This window comes from Gymnogyps californianus, chromosome 5 (genome assembly GCF_018139145.2).
Source record: "Gymnogyps californianus isolate 813 chromosome 5, ASM1813914v2, whole genome shotgun sequence".
NCBI classification, from domain to species: domain Eukaryota; kingdom Metazoa; phylum Chordata; class Aves; order Accipitriformes; family Cathartidae; genus Gymnogyps; species Gymnogyps californianus.
Genome location: NC_059475.1, coordinates 25,851,762 through 25,869,231, shown reverse-complemented (window position 1 = coordinate 25,869,231; position 17,470 = coordinate 25,851,762). Strand labels below are relative to the sequence as shown.

Below are 17,470 nucleotides of genomic sequence, written 5' to 3'. Positions count from 1 at the left end.
AAGGAAGGAAAAGGGAAAACACATTCCCTAATGATAGTCAAAACAAAGGAAGATCCAGAGTTAATTCTAATAAAACAGGTATTAACAAGATTAGAAACCAAAACACGAATCAATGCAATCAAATAGAAAATGGGGGATTGTGAGAAATGTGAATTTGATTCGTGTGAGTAAAAACAGAATAGAAGAGGGAGGATTGGTTCATGTAGATGTGAAGACATAGTTGAGTGAAAGCACCATTGTTTTAATGCAACTGTGGACCCTGACGGGGAAGCCTGTGTAATCGCAAAACTGCAGAAGTCCCTTTGTCTATGGGGTTGTAAGTTTCTAAGTGTTACAAGCTTAAAACCAGTTGGGGGACGATTGATTATCGGAAGGAATGACAGAAGACATGCACTGCGCAAGATAAGAAGGTGAAGAGTTCAACCTTAAAAGTCTGTATAAAGGTCGCTGAGGAAGACTCTTACTTCATCCCGAGACCCTCGCCCAAGACCACCAGGAGGCAGGGCGCATGCGAAAGGGACTTGCAAAACTCATTTTAATACAAAGCAAAGGACAATTTGCATATTGCATCACCCTGTTGAATATGTAAGAGTATAGACTATAAACGCTATATGCTGCTGTCTGTAGGTGTGCGTGTTGGTAGAGCCTAGGCTCCCCGCGCACCCAGTGCTGTTTGCTTGCCTTTATTCGCTAATAAACCAAGTTCCTGTTAACGTATTATTTCGGGACTCGGTCGTTTATCACATTGTCAATTCTCAGGCTGCCAAAGCAAAACGTAGGTCAACGAGATCTATTGATGCTTCCAGCATTGTGCCTTGAGCATTTCCAGAACTAGCTCTTAGCTTTTCCTGTATCTTATTCTGAAAAACAGCTTGGTGCAACTCTAGAAGATCCCTGTTATGTGCATGTGCCTCAGCCATATTCCCATTGGAAGCAAAAGCTTTGTTGATCAACACAAAATAAGCTCCAAGAATCCCCTCTGACATTAACAGGAACAAAGAGCAGTCAGCAGTTCAAAAAAACGTCATATCCAAAGTCCACTCCTCTTAAGAACATTTTGAGACATTCAATCCTTTATTCTCAATTATTTCTCATACATGTCCATTGTGGACCCACCACATTATTATCACTATTAAGCCCCACCAATTATTATCAGCAAGACTAACATCAAAAAGCATTCTGTTTTTAAACGACTACAGAAATTACGTACATCAACAACAGTGACAGTGACTTCCATTCCAAAATCCACTGAATTTCCATACCACTACCTCATTCACCCTAGCAGGAGGTTTTGAGAAGTTCATCTGAAAGGTATCCAGAGGTCCCAGAGACTTCCATGAGAAACAGGTTCTCAGTGGGCCCGAGAATCTAGCCCAGTATAGGCATAAGCTCTTTCTGTACAAGAAGATCTGGTTCTCTTCGCTCCCGAAGAAAATGAGATGTGCCATCAAGTGAGCCAAGAACAAACCCTGTCATTGCTTTCCCAGCATAGCATGTTCCAGTTCAGTGCCCTGTGAGGTCCATGTCTCAAGAACAGGCAAACTGCCAGTCAGTTCATTTAGACCATTTTTCCTGAACAAGTGTAGACACCATCATTTATTGCAATCTTTATTACTCTAAAACTCCCTCCTCATAGACTGTCATACACTGAGCTTTTCATAAGAAGTAAATATAGTAACTGTTTCCATAATAACGTTAAAAATACCCCAACAGATTAAATACAACAGATGAAACAGGGCCATAAATACGTATGTCTAGCAACATGACCAAAATCACCCTTCTTCAAACTGGGCATTGGGCCATGAAAAAAAGCTGCTAGCATTACAATTTCAGTGCTGAGCCTTATGAGAAGCACAGAGCTGCAGAAACAGTCAGCACTGTAATCATGCACAATATATACAACCCGAGCTGCAGCCAGGGCCTCTAAGCTCCTGAGTCCCTGCCAGGCTGTGCCATTGACCTACAGTCAACAAGTCACCGTATGGTCCCATACCCCATTCCGCTCATCTGTCTTGGCTTTCCAGACATCTGGGATGGCATAAAATGTATTTAAAGCTGTTTATGACTCAAGTGAGAAGTCTGAAACAATATAAGAGCTATTATTATCTCTGCTATACTACATGACTTTTCACATTAGCAGCTTGGTTCAGTTCCACTTCCCCAGGATCAACAAGCACTGTAAGATTTTGTCCTGACACTAACATCACAGACATCAGGAGTAAAGAGGATACTGGTTATACTGCTTCCAGAAGACTAACTAGGACAGGCTCCAGATCACACTAGGCACCACAGACACCCCAAGAAAGAAAGAAACTCAAAGCTAAGCCCTAATTCACAAAATCATGCAGCCCCTTTAATAATCACAGAACCAAGTAATATCAAGCACACAGATGAGATTCAGTTTCAGCACTGTTTATTTCATCAAAAGCATCCTCTGTTTCTTCCTGAAGTGATACACTGGTCTAAAAAAATCTGAACGTCATTTGGGTTTAAGAATTGAGTCTTCTACAGTGATCTTTCAATTTATTTCTCAAGTAGCTGGAAACTTCCATCTTAGACCAGGTTTATTTAGTAAATATATAGCAAAGGGAACATTCTGATGGCCAAAAAAAGCCCCAAAGGACAAGAACCCCCAGAGACTTACCAATCATTGGAATCCTTGTTAGAGGGACTACACAGACAGGAGGGATCTGTGCAGAAACAAGACCCGTACTAAAAATCTGTGACAGTCAAAAATCCACTTCCATCATCTCTGAGGACAACGACAAGATACTGGTTTTGGTTTTCTTTTAACTGAATTTGGTGAGGGTAAATTGACACCACATGCATACTCTCAACTACCATGTAACATCCACTGCATATTAGTCCACCAAACAGGAAGCATTCACATTAGGCATGTGGTCATCCAAAGCTTCCTGTATCAAGACACCTGCAGAGGCAATTCAGATCCAAAAAAAAATCACACATACACAACTCACCCGGATATTGAGCCTCTCTGTCTCTAGCTCTGAGGAAGACCAATGAAGGACAGCACCTCCAGCACAGCTCCACTGCCCTGGAAGAGTACATGCTGTTTCTTACAAACTTCGGGAAAATGGAAATCCTTCAAGCCCATAGCTAGAGAACAGAAGGTGGCAGAGGTTCAGAAGCAAATCCCATTTGGGGTCAATTTGTAAGAGTAAAATATCTTTATCCTTTGCTTCTTTAAACCTTATCTGTGCAAAAAATAAATAAAAACATGCTGACAAACTGTTTTAGCAGCTGGTGTGGTTAACAAAAAAGATCAATGCACCGCCTTCCTATAGCCACTTCTTTCAGTCTCAGACAATTTATACTAAATTAGCTCATGACAGATCTTTACCAATGCAGAAATGATAAACAGCAAAGCAGCTGCTAAATGCTCGGGGGGGTGGGGGGCAGAAAGGAGAAAAAAAGGTCCCATCAACTATTTGGTGGGCACTGAATTCACCCGAATCCTCTGGAACTAAGGGGTAGGATAACTCATTCACCATTTTGGAAACTCAAGACTGCAAAAGCAGTGAAAAGAAAATAAGAAATGCTGGTGTAGGGGAAGGAACGGACACAAGAGGAATGCTGAACTGTGCAGTCATGAGCAATGGTAGGACCAAATACAACTCGGCTGTCATATCAATTACAAATGAGATAGCAGCGACCATCAGAAAGCAAAGCTCTAGACATCTGGAACATATCCTCATATGAAATACAATTAAAGTCCAGTAGTCTTCCCAGTGCTGAGAAGTGGTGGGAAGGGAGGGAATGGACAACACAAAACTTTTAAGGAAGTTTTAGAAGGAATAATCATCATAAGAAAGAATGGAGTTGTCTGGACTGATTTTTCTGTACAACCTTTTTCTTCCTTCATTTGCTACTTCCAATTAAGATTAACAATCATTTACAAGAAAAAAAATAAATAAAAAAGAGAACTCCTAAGAAATACCTTAAAAGGGAATGAGCAATTTCAGATCCCAAACAGCTCATTCCTGTGCATCTTGGGGGAGAAATGCACAGGCTTTGCCCTCTCATGCAAATACACTACTTGGTTTTGAGTCACTATTTTAAAGTGAAAACTAAAGACCATCACTTCCCAAAGCAAGTTTCCAACCCTCACTGTACTACTTGCGGGTTTTTTCTCAAAAAACAAGAAAAATGGATCCAAAATCTTTCCCTCACATTTTATGGATAAGCTAGTTTAACCAACCAACCAACCAACAAAAAAAAAAAATCATACTAACATTAGTTAAAAACTCTTGAAAAAGCAAAAGTAGGCATTATCTTGGGGGGCAACAATACCCCCAAACAAGGACTGCTTCAGCAGCCTCACAGGATTAGCAAGGAGTATAGATATTCATCTGTTTTAATTATAGCTCCCAAACAGACCTTGGACCTACTACCACCTCATGCAATGACTCATCTTCAAGATGTCAAGAACTATGCACTACCTCACAAAACTCTCCAAATACAACTTGGACCACCATCTGCTTATTTAGATACCTTAAGCCTCAATTTTGTAGCATCTGAACTTGTCTTTTCAAGTCTTTCCTCATCTAAGACCCACGGCCCCATAAATCCAGTAGCTTCTGTTCCCAGAGCAGTTGTGTCTGTTTTCCTGCAGCCTGGTGAGAACAGACAGGACTCAAGATAATTAAATAAAAACACAGGAACTGCATTATTTATTTTAAAGGAAAACGTGTTTTCTAGGAAGAAAGTCCTTTATTTGGGCAAATCTGTAAGCTGTTTATCAGCTTAAACTCATTATCTGTCCATATGGTCTTCGCACTGTGGTTTAAAAAAAAAAAAAAATGGGCATGCACTAGCTGATGAAATGTCATCTGCCCCTATGCCAGAAACTAGTATTTTTGCATTGACGTCAAATTAGGATCCTTGCCACAAGTGAAGGGCTACCATAAGGATAGTCATAATATTTTAATTATGAAGGGATCTTACAGAAGGCAGCAAGGAAGGCAGGGGCAAAGCAAGACAACCCATTCACAAAAATACAAAGTCACTTAATTCACTTTTTGCCTCCTCTGGTCTAATTCTTTTTGTTTGGGGAGGTAGGGTGGGAAGAGAGCAACCTAACTTAAAAAGAAAAAAAAAGGCAAGAGAATGAGACACTAGAGCCAATAAACACACATCAAAGCATGAGATGGCTCTGCTTCAACTGCCTACAGTATTCAACCTGGGATAGATTAAGGCAAGATAAAAGGTGCTAGGAGGGAAAATACTACCCCTACAGCAGTGCAGACCCCCCCTCTCACATGCTCAGCCCTAATGCTGAGAGAACGCCAAGATCCCAGCCAGCTCTGCCGCACTGAAAGCAGCAAGCGCACGACAGACCTAGTTTTACAGAAAGCCAAATGTGTCCACCATTGTCTGCTGTTGGGGACTAGCTTCACGCAGTGAGGTGGTTTGAAGCCCTTCCCGCTCCCCCATCGAGCCACTGCAGCGGAGCAGGAGCTGGGTTTATTGATTCTGTGAGTCACAATTAGCCACGGGACGCAGGACCAAAGGTTTAGCACAGGACATTAAACCTGACTGTCTGAGCTGTCAACTTGGTTATTCCAAGGAGAGAGAAACAAATTGAAGTCACAGTAACAGATGTTTCTCATGTTTTATGAACTGCAATATTATTCCTGGTTACAGATACAGTTTCTGCCTTTTAAAACAGACCTGCAATGCTGTGTGTGTGAAATTATTTGAATTAAACAACACACAGGCAACTTGGCAAAGGACTTAAGGATAGCTCAGCATTTTCATATGCACACAATGATTCCCATTTCCCTTTCACCCAGCCCCACCCTGAGAAGTATAATACATGTTGAAGCAGCCAAAAATGAGATCACACCAGGATAGAGTCAGTTGTTGCCATCAGTTGAGGCAAGGATGCAAACACTCAGACCCCACTCCTCTTTTGTGAAAAACCCACTCAGCCTCTTCTCGGTTTCCACTGTGGGGAAATTAAGTTGCTGGGATCCGTTCTAAGTTTTAAGTGAGCCTGGAAACGGAAGACTGGTGTTCTTCCCAGGATGTCTTATCCTTACGCCCCAGGGGGATTAAAGGGATTTCCCCATAATTTACAAAGGAAATCTGAAATACTTACCCTATGAGCAAAAGCCACCCCCACGTTCATTTTGCTGCTCCGTACCCACGAGGCAAGCGGAGGGGCGGCGGGCGCTACGAAGGCTCTGCTGAAGAGCCGCGCTGACACCGCACAGCAAGAAAGCCCTCTCGTGGAAACAGCCAGCATCACCCACCCGAGCCCTCCTCCCGCGGAGCTGGCCCCGGCCCCGGGGGTCCCGGCCTGCCCAGGGCGCCGCGCCCCAGCGCAGTGCATCCCCCCCCCCCCCCGGCTCCCACCGCACCCCCGTTATCCCCTGGGCTGCGGACTGCTGGTCCGCCTCCGTCTGTCCCTTTCCCAAGGAGCTACAACTGCCCGCTCACCTGCATCTCTCGCGGGTTTAAACACACAGCAACCTGGGTAGCTAAGCAATTTGTGGCAAAGGTCTGCTTTGCAGAAAGGGTGGGACAATCAGTAGAAATTTTATCTCGATTTTGCTGGCAGTCCGCAGTATCTCAGAAAAGTTAAAGCTCTTCCTTTCTTCTTCTCAGCCCGCTACGCTTACATTCATGGCAACTGTATCGCATGGTATTTTAGCTTACGCCAACAAAAGCTGTACCTCGGCCACAACAAATACAGAAACATTAACTGCCTTCCAGGGAGGGTCAAACATTTGAATCATTTTAACATACTATACAAATACTTCAGTGAAAGCACGTGATAAAGAAGCGCATCTGTACATTATGCTACACAGTCGAATTTGAAAGATTCCCCCCAAATTATGAAAAAGCTAAAGAACATACTTATGTCTCCCAATGACATCCCTATCATTTGCTCTCAGTTTGTATACTTTTGAGACAGACCAACTGCTGCTCCTTACAAAAGCACTAAATACCAAAATAAGCATTTTACTGGTACAACCCATCAAACACTTGGATACATCCTGTTGAATTAAGACAACTCTTTAATAACTCCACACACTTTTTACCCACCAGTAAAAATCCAGGGCAAGCCTGGGCTCACAATTTGCATATACCCAGCCAGGCACACAGCCATCTCCAGCACACTTCTGCCCAAGTAGCTTTGGTAGCCACTGGCTATTCCATGAAATACGTGCCTAGAGTCTATTAATTGTGTTAAAATTTTCTCTTATTACAGAAATACAAGCAGTAATCAGGCTGAGCTTACTAATTGCTGAGAGAAGTGCTAGAGAAAAAAGAAATTACAATTATCTAACAGACTTCATAGAACACCACCCAAGTACAATGCACTTGAAAATGCTGTCTACTCGCTCACTACAACATTTAAATTAAAGTTATGATAAAACTTTAAGTACCCAGCTGTACAGTTTATAAAACCCACACATCTGAGTGGGGTGGTACCTCACTACCATGTTGCTGCAGCTATAAATCTCTATCAGAAAGCAGGGACTGACCCAGGGCGGCGGGACTGCAGTTTGCCGATCAGCAAAGTGTGAAAGAGAAAATCCCGACCGGACTGGACTGAAGTCAGAAACACGGGTAATTCTCCCACCTTCCTCATCCAAACTTCAGGGGTGGTGGCACACCCCAAAACGCTACAAACGCACGGCCGAGCGCTCCAGGCACAGCCTCCAGACACCCAGCCGTTCCTCCGCTTGCCTTTACAGTAAGAGGGCTCCCGGAGGGGAGTGGGGGGTTGGGGCGGGGGGCAACAAAATACAGAAATGTTGAGGGCAGGCTCTGAGACTCCCGAGACGCTCCCGGGTACCGACCACGAGAGGCTCCCCGGGGCCCGACCCCGGAGAGGTGTTACCAGCGGGGCGAGTTCAGCTGGATCGGGCTGCCAGGGACCTCCCCGCCAGCTCCCTCGCCGGCGTTACTGTCAGGCGAGCTGGCATTTCAGCCCCGAGAAACTTGCACGCCCAGCACCCCGGGGAGCCACGACGCTCCCGCACCACCACCCCCCCCGGGGAAACAACGCGGCGGCGGGGGGGGCGAGCCCCCCTCCCGTGGGTGCCCCAGGCCGGCATCCCCGCGCGTCCCAGGGCAGCGGGAGGGCGGCGTGGTGCCAAGCCGGAGCCGGCAGCGCCGGCAGGGGGACGGGACCCTCGGCAGGGCTGGCCGCGGAAAGGCTGCCGCGCACAGCCGGGGCACCGAGAAGCGAACCCCGGCCCCGGCCCGTTACCTGCCGGCGGCTGCAGCAGGCTCCCGCGGCGGCGGCGGCTCCCCGGGGACAGACCGAGCGGGCGGCTCCCGGCGGCGCTGGGCTCCCACTGCCGTGCGCGCCCCGTGCCCGGCAGCCGCGGAGCGCCAGAGCCGCCAGCGCAGCCGGCTCCACCTCCCGGCCGTGCCCCCTTCTCCGCCCCCGCCCGGCCCGGCCCGGCCCGGCCCGGCCCGGCTCAGCCCCGCCCGCCCGCCTCGGCCCGGCCCCGGCGGCTGGGCGCGCCTCCGCCCGTGCTCCTCCCGCCTCGCCGCCTGCCCCTCTCGTCTGCCCCGTCCCTCGCCAGGAAACTTCCCGGGTGCCTTCGGCCGGAGTTGCCAAAGGCAACCTCGGGACTCGTCGCTTGCATGACGTGCCCCGGCGGCGGCTCGGCCGTTTGGGGGTGCGGGAGCGGCAGCCCTGGGAGGGGGCCCACGGGCAGCCAGCCTGGGACCCTCCCCGCCGGGGGGTGAGTCCTGAGCCCGCCGAGCTCGCAGGAGGCACCGGAGGAAGGAGAGCTGCCTACTCCCCGTCTCCAGGGTGCCCCCCGTAACACCTGATGGACTTCCGATGCACCGGGGGTGATCCCTGGGATGCAAAAGAAAGAGACCAGGAAGGTGGGAGGTCACTTGTTGACCGGTATCAGTGAGAGCTGCCTAAATGCGTTCGAAGATCTGTCAGAGAAACTTCAAACCAAGAATGACACTGCGGGATTGGAAGGCCTTTCAGAAATGCATACCAAACCAAATGAAGAGCCCATGTTTGTGACACGGGAAAAGCCAGCCCTCCTCAGCCTGGTTTCCTAAGGAAATACGGCTTGTGCAGTTGTGCTCTGTGTGCGTGCCAATAACTTTTGAGCCAGTTAAACAATTTCAATTGACAACTACAAATTTCAGAAAAATAGATAACTGTGTAGGAGAGGTCATCTCTTTTACTGCTCTTGCACATAGGACGACTGTATCCTGAGTCCAACAGCATCCAACAGACACCAGGGAATCCACAGGGGGGGTTCAACTCAACTATCCCCTACAGAAACCCCACTTCACTGGTCCTGATGCTCACAAAAGTGCTTGCTGGGTTGGAGGGAAAGAAATGGAGGGAGTAAAAAGTGTGCAGAAGTAATGCTGTTACTTGCAGCAACAATCAATAGCTCAGGAGCAAGGGCGTTAGTAAATTGGACATTGCGCTCACATATAATAACAGAGAAAGCAATCCTGCACGTGGTCCTCTGCCAATGTGTCCTTGTGCTGATAAGTCCTGTTTATTTCATGATGCTCTACAAGATGGGGGATGCGGATCTGAACCCTCAAAGCTTATTAGAAGAACAAGAGACAACAGGAATGTCTAACAGTGCAGCGCAAAGGAAAAAAGATGCGCCAGCATCTCTGCATAAATATCTCTGCTAATGCCTCATATATCTGGTAATGAACAGTTACAAGGCTCCCCAGGTGCAGATACTTGTTGGCGTTGGCTTTCTGTTTTTTCCTAATGTGATATAAAAATAGGGAGATACACATAGAATTTAACAGTTATGGTCCCAAATCCATTTCTGTGTAATAGCAAAACTAGATTACACAACCAGATCGTATTTGTAACGTATGTTTTGTTATAGTCTATTGCTTAAGACAGGCAATCATTTCAAGGTCTGATATTTTCTCGTGATGTTTGGGCCCATGTTTTTCCATTTCTGTTTCACTATTCATTTATTTGTGTCACAGCATGATCCTACCTCTCCTTGGTCTTTGTGGCAGAGTAGGGGATTTCCATTTCTTTATTAGACACAGTTTGACACAAGGTAATAGCCTTGTTCCTTATTTGATTCCTTTGCAAAGGACTCAGAGCGCTATTTTCCAGGAGGCTGCCTTGTCATACCCCTTGAGCAGCAGATCATGGTTCTTTAAGGCAGAGATTACATTTGTGCTCTGCAGACCTGTCAAACTGGGCTCCATTGGTCCTCCCTCTGCGCTCCGCCATAACAATCATCTCACACATTTACCCCTGCACTGTCACAGGACATTTTTAGGACCCCACACGCCAGGCAATTTTGCTGTGTACCTGGTGAATAAACCACGAAAATGTGTGCGTATCTGTCTAGCTGCCCGACTCCTACCCCTGTTTTGTGGCCTAATGCACAGATCTCATGCAGAGGGTGTCTAGGAAACTGAGTGGACTTAGTCCTGTCCAAAACACCACAGTTTTAAACAGCTCCAGATTCTATAGACAAGATCCGTTCCTCGTCAGGGACACTCTTGGCATTTTTCCAACAACTGCCCCTCCCTCCCCCACTTCCAGTGACATCATTATTCTGATATTTTGGAAAAAAGTACAGGGCAATGTATCCTAAGACTTGTATGTGTTTTCTGTTTTCCATCCTGATTCTGTGAAACGGTTTTGTAAATGAACAGAAGTCAACTATATGTGACCCCAGCTTTCAAATCTTCCACATGCTCGCATAGACACAATAGCGCTCTTACATGCTCAGCTGTGCAATTTAAGGGGCCACTATTGAAAATTAGCTTCCCGAGTTTATAGTGCTTGCACTGTCATGAAGGAACTGCTTTGTGAATCCCAGCCAGCACTGAATTGAGTTTTGCATTTAAAGCTGGGGTTTACATTCTTTGCTATATGTAAAGGATATAGTATATCCTCTGTGAACTTAAAGCATAATAGCAACCTTGGATAAAACCAATTTTATGATAGATAAACTTGCGAGAGGGCTTTTACTTGTTTTCTGATAAATACATCACTGAATTGAAATCAGAACAAGGAAATAGTTCCATGGTTTAGCCCAAAACACTAAAGCCACTTTCTCCTGTTTCAGAAGTGCCTAGAGCTGCAGCCCTCCCACCATCTGAAGGGTCTGTTCCTTGAATATTACATCATATGTATCATAATCTGAATAGTCTCTCCGTTACACTTCTGATAGTTTGAGTTTTCAGAAGCAGAAACTGCAATGTTGGGAAGCCATGAACAAATTGGGGCAGGTTCCTCACTGGTGTAACTGTATGGATTTTGAGAGAATTGAATTTCACTCCATACAGCTAACCCATTACTTAGGAACCCTTTCCTGCCTGTGCTTCGCATCTTAGTTCTCAACTTCACAGTTTTCCTGTTGCTTCCTTCCCCGGCCTCCCCACCTTTCCTCCCACTTCCTTTGCCTTCATACTGCTCCCTTTCTTTTCCTATTATTTTCTCTCAGTGGTTCTACTAATGTCTTTCCCAATTTGCTGTGAAGGCAGATAAAGCAGGAATCCAACCACAATGCAGCTTGGCTGTAGTTCCTAGAGCTGGACTGACACACAGCCCAGCTCATTGCCTAGGCAAATGGGCAGAAGGAAACTCTCTGGCATCTGCGTGCTGGAACCTGAGTACCAGTCTATTTCCAGATAACCATGGCACATTCCAGGAGCAATCTGTGCTCAGTAGAAATCACACAGTGTTATTAACTCTGCCATGAGACTGAACGGCACTTCAGAGAGTGTAAAACAAACAAGATCTTAGCCACAAAGAGCTTAAGATGACAAACTGACTGTCTGAACCTGATCACCTGCTCCCAGATGAAGACAGCAAAGTAAGAGATCTTGTTTTTCCGAAATGTCAAGCACTTGTAGTGCTGACTGGTGTTATGCTGATCAGTATGCTCTCTCATCTGCTATCAGACTGCTTTCCCAGGGCCCCCGCATCAGGCCTGGGAAAACAGCATGAGGGGGCAGTTGATGTACTGGTAGCGAGAGGTTTGTTCAAGCTTCATTATTAAAATCATAATTAAAACCTTGCCACTGTATTTTTCAACCCAGTTTTGCTTTCCCAGGGTCAGCTGGGAAAACTGAAGCTAAATTGTTTATGAGTTGGTTTCTTTGTCAATATCAGCATTTCCCAATCATTTTCATCCAAGCAACAACTGACATTTTGGAGAAAAAAATATCACAGGCCCTCATGCAGCTTTGCCATGGTAATTTTTTTTTTAATCAAGAACTAAGCTGCATTTTGAATATTCATTTACAGATTTATTTTTCCCAACTTTGTTTTCATATTTACTTGATCACATGGTAACATACACATATGTTTTTCTGAAGTGAAAAAGCATGTTTTGTCATCATTTCACATATGACCTTCTCATGTCTCTCAGACCCACAGACCACAAGATGGGAAGCAGGCTTCTAGGGCAAAAGACACGGTCTTCTTAAGATTATCCAATCCATGAACAACACTTCATGCTCATTGAGATACTCAAACAGGTAGACATAATTTTCCTAAATGTTTTCCTGCCCACCTCCCTCCTTCCTTGTCTTTGAAGCTGAAAGATTGTACAGAAGAACTGGCAGTGTACCTAAAACCAAAACTGCAGAAGCAACGATTGAATGAACCCTTGGACTCTGCCCAGAAAAATCTCAATTAGGAGAATTCTTTGTAATAATTTTAATATTCAGCATTGAAGAGATACTTTTAAAGCAAAATGAACATATTTAAGATGATAGCCATCTCCACTGTTAACAACAGGTAAAGCTGTGTATTACTGAACTGAAAAAAACCCAGAAAATATCCTGTCCACTGTTTGCTTTTTTTCCTTAAGTTTCCTAAAATGGAGCTTATGCCAAAACCCCAAGATTTCCAACTGTACATCCTTTGAGAAAGTTCTCAATGTTCATATTTCCTCTGAAATTTGCAGCTGAGCTTTTTCTGTGCTTCTTGAACCCTACATGGAAACAAACTTTGTTTCTCACAGTCTTTTTAGTAATTTTCACTAAGGACAACCAAAATGGAGGCCCCCATTACACATTTAAATATGACAAGAGAGACAAATACAGAGGAACAGTTATCCCCATTTACAAATAGGAAATTGAAGCAGGAAGAGTGAATGCTGAAGAAGTACTAGAGGTCTGTGGCAGCTCCAGGACATGAGCTAGGAGATCCTGGATTCCAGACAAGTGCCTTACTCATCCAAATATCTATCCTCAAATTTTTTGATGCTTCTTGGCATTTGTATTTCTCTTATAACACAGAGGGAGGAGGCTCAAATGCACTTCTAAAACTCCAGCTGACACTAAAATCCTGAAGCTATTTTTATTCTCATAAGATTTTACAAAGCACCTTTCTCCTTTTAAAAAAGAGAAAGCTAACAAACATAGCTTCAGGGTTTATTGTTCCTTGAGATGTTCCAATTAAATAACACTTCATTGGACAGTTAGACTTCTTCATGATTTTTCTGACAAAGATATGGTACATAGTTCACAGATATCTACAGAGACAAGCAGTAACTGCCAGGGGGCAGATGGAAGTGTTGAAAACTTCACTTCTGACAACAGTTAGATGGTCACCCTGCAATTTGTTTCAACACAGCCAGTTGTGTTGCCATAACTTGTTAAACATCTGCAAAAAACATATGGAATCCTCCTGGGGGATGTAAGTTGATGCTACTCATCAAACTATTTCACTGCTTCCCTTCTCCCCAAATGACTCCCTCCAGAGAGCCAACTGAAGCAAAGGATTCTAATGTGTATATGTGGAAAGGGATCCCTAGCCAGAAAAGTGGTGATAGCTCCCCTTGAACCTGGGAGAAGGTCCTATCCAAGCAAATTCTTCTGAAGCACATGTAACATGGTTAAGGACAAAAACAAAACAGCACATCATCAGAACTCCAGATCAGTCATCGCACGGGGCCCTTAGGTGAAAGGAGGTAGGACGGTGTCCTACGGCAAAACTATTCCCCATTCTGCAGAAGCTGGTTTATATGGGCACTGCCAGGTTAGCTGGGAGATTGCTGAAATTATGACCTTTGGCATGGAAGGACCGAAAGTTTTTCCTGGTATCACATAAAATAGAATTTTATTAAATCCAGAAAGTTGGACTGCACGCTGTCTAAACACTGGGATAAACACTTATGGCTGTGTAAAATGACTGCAAGAAGGGTGTAAAATGCAACCACAGTGTCAATGATGTGGAGCATTATGACTGGCACTCAATTTGCATGGTGTAAAGGTTGCTGGACATCACACATGATCCCAGAATTTTTCATGATCAAATTCAGTGCCCTAAGTGGGGAGTAGCTTTTAAGATCGGGACTGATTTCCAGTGACAGAGGGAGATGTCACTTCTCTGCAGACCCCTTTTCACTTTCATTCACTCCCCTTCCAAGCATACGCACAGCCAGGGCAGAAACAAAACTGCACAAGTTTTGCTTCTTTTTCCTCAGTCTCAAGAGTCCTTCTGTGCGTGTGTGTGTAAAAGGCAGCCCTGTTCTTCTGTCAACAAAAGGGAACTGGTAAGTGAATAGAGCATCCATGCTGGGTGTAGGAGCTGTGAAATTGCTGAATGCTGCGCGGTGTGATTGAAGCAGACTTGGTGCTAGGTTAAGATCAGTTATTTTTAAAAATGCAGTAATAAAATGAATGGTCCTTGTGAACCCTTCAACAGGCACTAATTAATCAGCCTCCCATTTTTACAAGTGAGAGCAAATGAGGGCCAGGAATATGCAGTGATTTCCCCAAGTGGGCATCAGGATTAGAATTTAGGGCTCCTTACCTGTGATCAAACCACATGATTGCACCTCTATCAGCTACTTCAGACACGAGGTTTCTTTACTTGAAGATGAAAACCCTTTCACTGGCTGGACACTCATTAGTCGGAATGACTGTTGTACAAATATGGTTATTTTACAGCTTAAGAACATGGATTCTTGTAGGCCACTGTGGAACACAGGTTGGAACTATGTGAGTACCTTATCTGACTGATTCCTGCTGTGAATGTTTTGAACAACATTGTGAGTTACTAGCTGCTGTTTCCTATCAGGAAGAGATAAACTGTGGATTTATTAAAGGTTGGAGCCAACTTCACCCCTGGTTTTACTAGACTGATTTCAATGAAATAATGCCAAGGACACATTCTCTTAGCTAAGTGGCTCTTAGCTAAGTAGCTCTTAGCCACCTACTGAGGTTAACTTATTGTACATATATCACAAAAGCTTACAAAGCAAGAGAAAAGAAGCATCTCCTTGTTTCCTGTTTTTCTGACCTACCCTCAGAGAAGGATCCAGAATCTAGATTCTGTTTGAAAGATCCCCAAGACACTCTTCCAGTCTACTAGAAGGTTGAATCCAGCAAATCCTTGAAACCTGACAAGTATAGAAAGCCTGGCAAAGGCTCTGAAGCTTCCTGCTCCTCCCTCTTGTTGCAGCCAGCCCCTTTGTGCAGCCTTTCATGCCATGTTTTGGCACTTGTGATCCTGGCTGTGATAACAAATTGCGGAAGTGGCTGTGCAAGTTAAAGACATTAAGAAGAAAATGTTAACCGGACTTTTCTGAAATCATGAAAAGTACAGCTGAGTCAAGACTAAGGAGTTTAGAGGGGAACAGGGGTTTTCCCAAACCACTTCTGCAGCACTGCTTTTAAGACAGTTTCAATTGGTCTAGCAGAGGTGCAGAGGGGAAGAAGTGGTGCAAGCCCTCAGCTTAGCTCCTTCTGTGCAGTCTGCAATCCAGCCTGTATATTTCCATCTTCCTCCTTCTCAGTATGTCTCACGGCCTCTCTCCTGCTTTCATCTCCTCTTCTTTTCTCTAGGCTCGTTTTCTCTCACTGTCTCCAGCCCTGTTGTGTTCTCTGTAGGACTTTCACTCTAATTCTTTACATTCCCCCATATATCCCTGTGATAACCCCTCACTATCAGGTGCCTATGTTGTCTTCTAGGTGATCTCATTTCGGTTCCACAGATAAAGACACAAAGCAGAGAGTGAGTAGGGAAAGGAGGGTCAGAGGCAGACAGAAGGGGCTTTTCTCTTTAACCTGACAGAATGGGGGCAAATACCTCTGTCGCAAGCAGAAGCAATGGCATGTTAGAAAGGATGAGAATGGAAACTCTGGCTTTCTTGGAAACAGCCACTGAAATGAAGCAATAGTTTTGGGAAGCCCAGGGTATTAACAGAGCAGCTGCTCTCCGTCCAACTGGGATTCACTGTGTTCCAGGGCTATAATCAGGCAAATAGAGAATTTGCCAACCAAGGCTTTATTCAATGTGCCAGGGAGCAGCCGTCCCTTCACCTGAGCTAGAAATGGCTTCACTAATGTGCAGCATGTGCATGAGTCACTAAAGAGCCTTCACCCTTCATCAGTCAGAGAAGTGCAGTTGTGTGTGCAGCAGGACCAGCAGAGGAAAGGGGATGGCAAGCTATTAAGAATGAAGCCTAACGGCCCCTTGAGAGCATTGGGAGTGGGGAAATAAAATAAAATTAAAAAAACCCTTCACCTGAATTTTAATCACACCCAAGGGAAGACATGAGATTTAATACAAAACATTACACAGCTGCTTTGCTACACGAGATTAACTTCACGTAACAGGATGAATAAAAATATTCCCACTCCAACTTTCTGAAACATTCTGCCCTGAGGCAGTGAGAGAAATGGCACAGAATGCAGAATGAGGCAGAGAGATGAGCTAGAGATGCTTTTAAGCTCTGTGCAAGTCACCCATCCAAAGCTGGGCTCTGACACAAATCTCCTTCAGTATCTCAAATTAATAATTCATCCTTAGCTGGGCGATCATTAAAGATCTCTTTTTGTAGACAGACAGTCAGAGAGAACAAATATAAGAGTTAATGCCGACTGTCAATACTGTGAATCTTTGAAAGCAACAGGCTATGACAGCACTTCTTAGGTTCTGCTAGTGCTATGCTTAGAGCCTGGGCATCTGCAAAAGACTGTAAATGTGCGTGTATGAGGAGTGACCCACTTCTGCAACTGGAAGCTGGAATGCCTCCCAGATGCACACATGACGTTTTGGCAACACAGAGAGAGAGAAGTTCAAGGAAACTAGGAAAAGAGTTCAGAAGAGGAGTGTGAACGAAAATACCAAAGCAGCAAAACATCTAGTCCTAAACTCTTTGTAATCAGTCATCCAAGATGAGCTGCTATCAAGGTCACAAGAGATCTTTGCGGTAGAAATGAGGCAACTTCCCTCAGCCACCAAGAGAAGTTGTAAGCTCACATCGCAGCCCATCAAAGTCAGCAGGGACTTAGTCATAAATTGATTTACAAGAATATCAGCTGGAGATATAACCTTTTTACTTTTCAAGCTGTAGAGTAAATGCATGTCCCTTGACAAGTAACTTTCCCTGCTAACCCTGTCAACCATTTATGAAGCAAGAGTGGTATTTCCTTAGTGCTCAGCATGACAGGCAGTGTGCAATTCACAAAATACACCTCCATCCATAATCAACAA

General features: G+C 44.9%; 1 protein-coding gene across 1 annotated transcript in view; it reads right to left on the bottom strand.

Moving 5' to 3' along the window:
- Positions 1 to 8,307, bottom strand: part of TSPAN18 (tetraspanin 18) — a 135,959-nt gene extending 127,652 nt beyond the window's left edge. The window contains exon 1 of the mRNA XM_050898089.1: positions 8,246 to 8,307. The gene's annotated coding sequence lies outside the window, so the exon portion shown is untranslated. The remainder of the gene's footprint in view (positions 1 to 8,245) is intronic.
- Between the last annotated feature and the right edge of the window lie 9,163 nt (positions 8,308 to 17,470).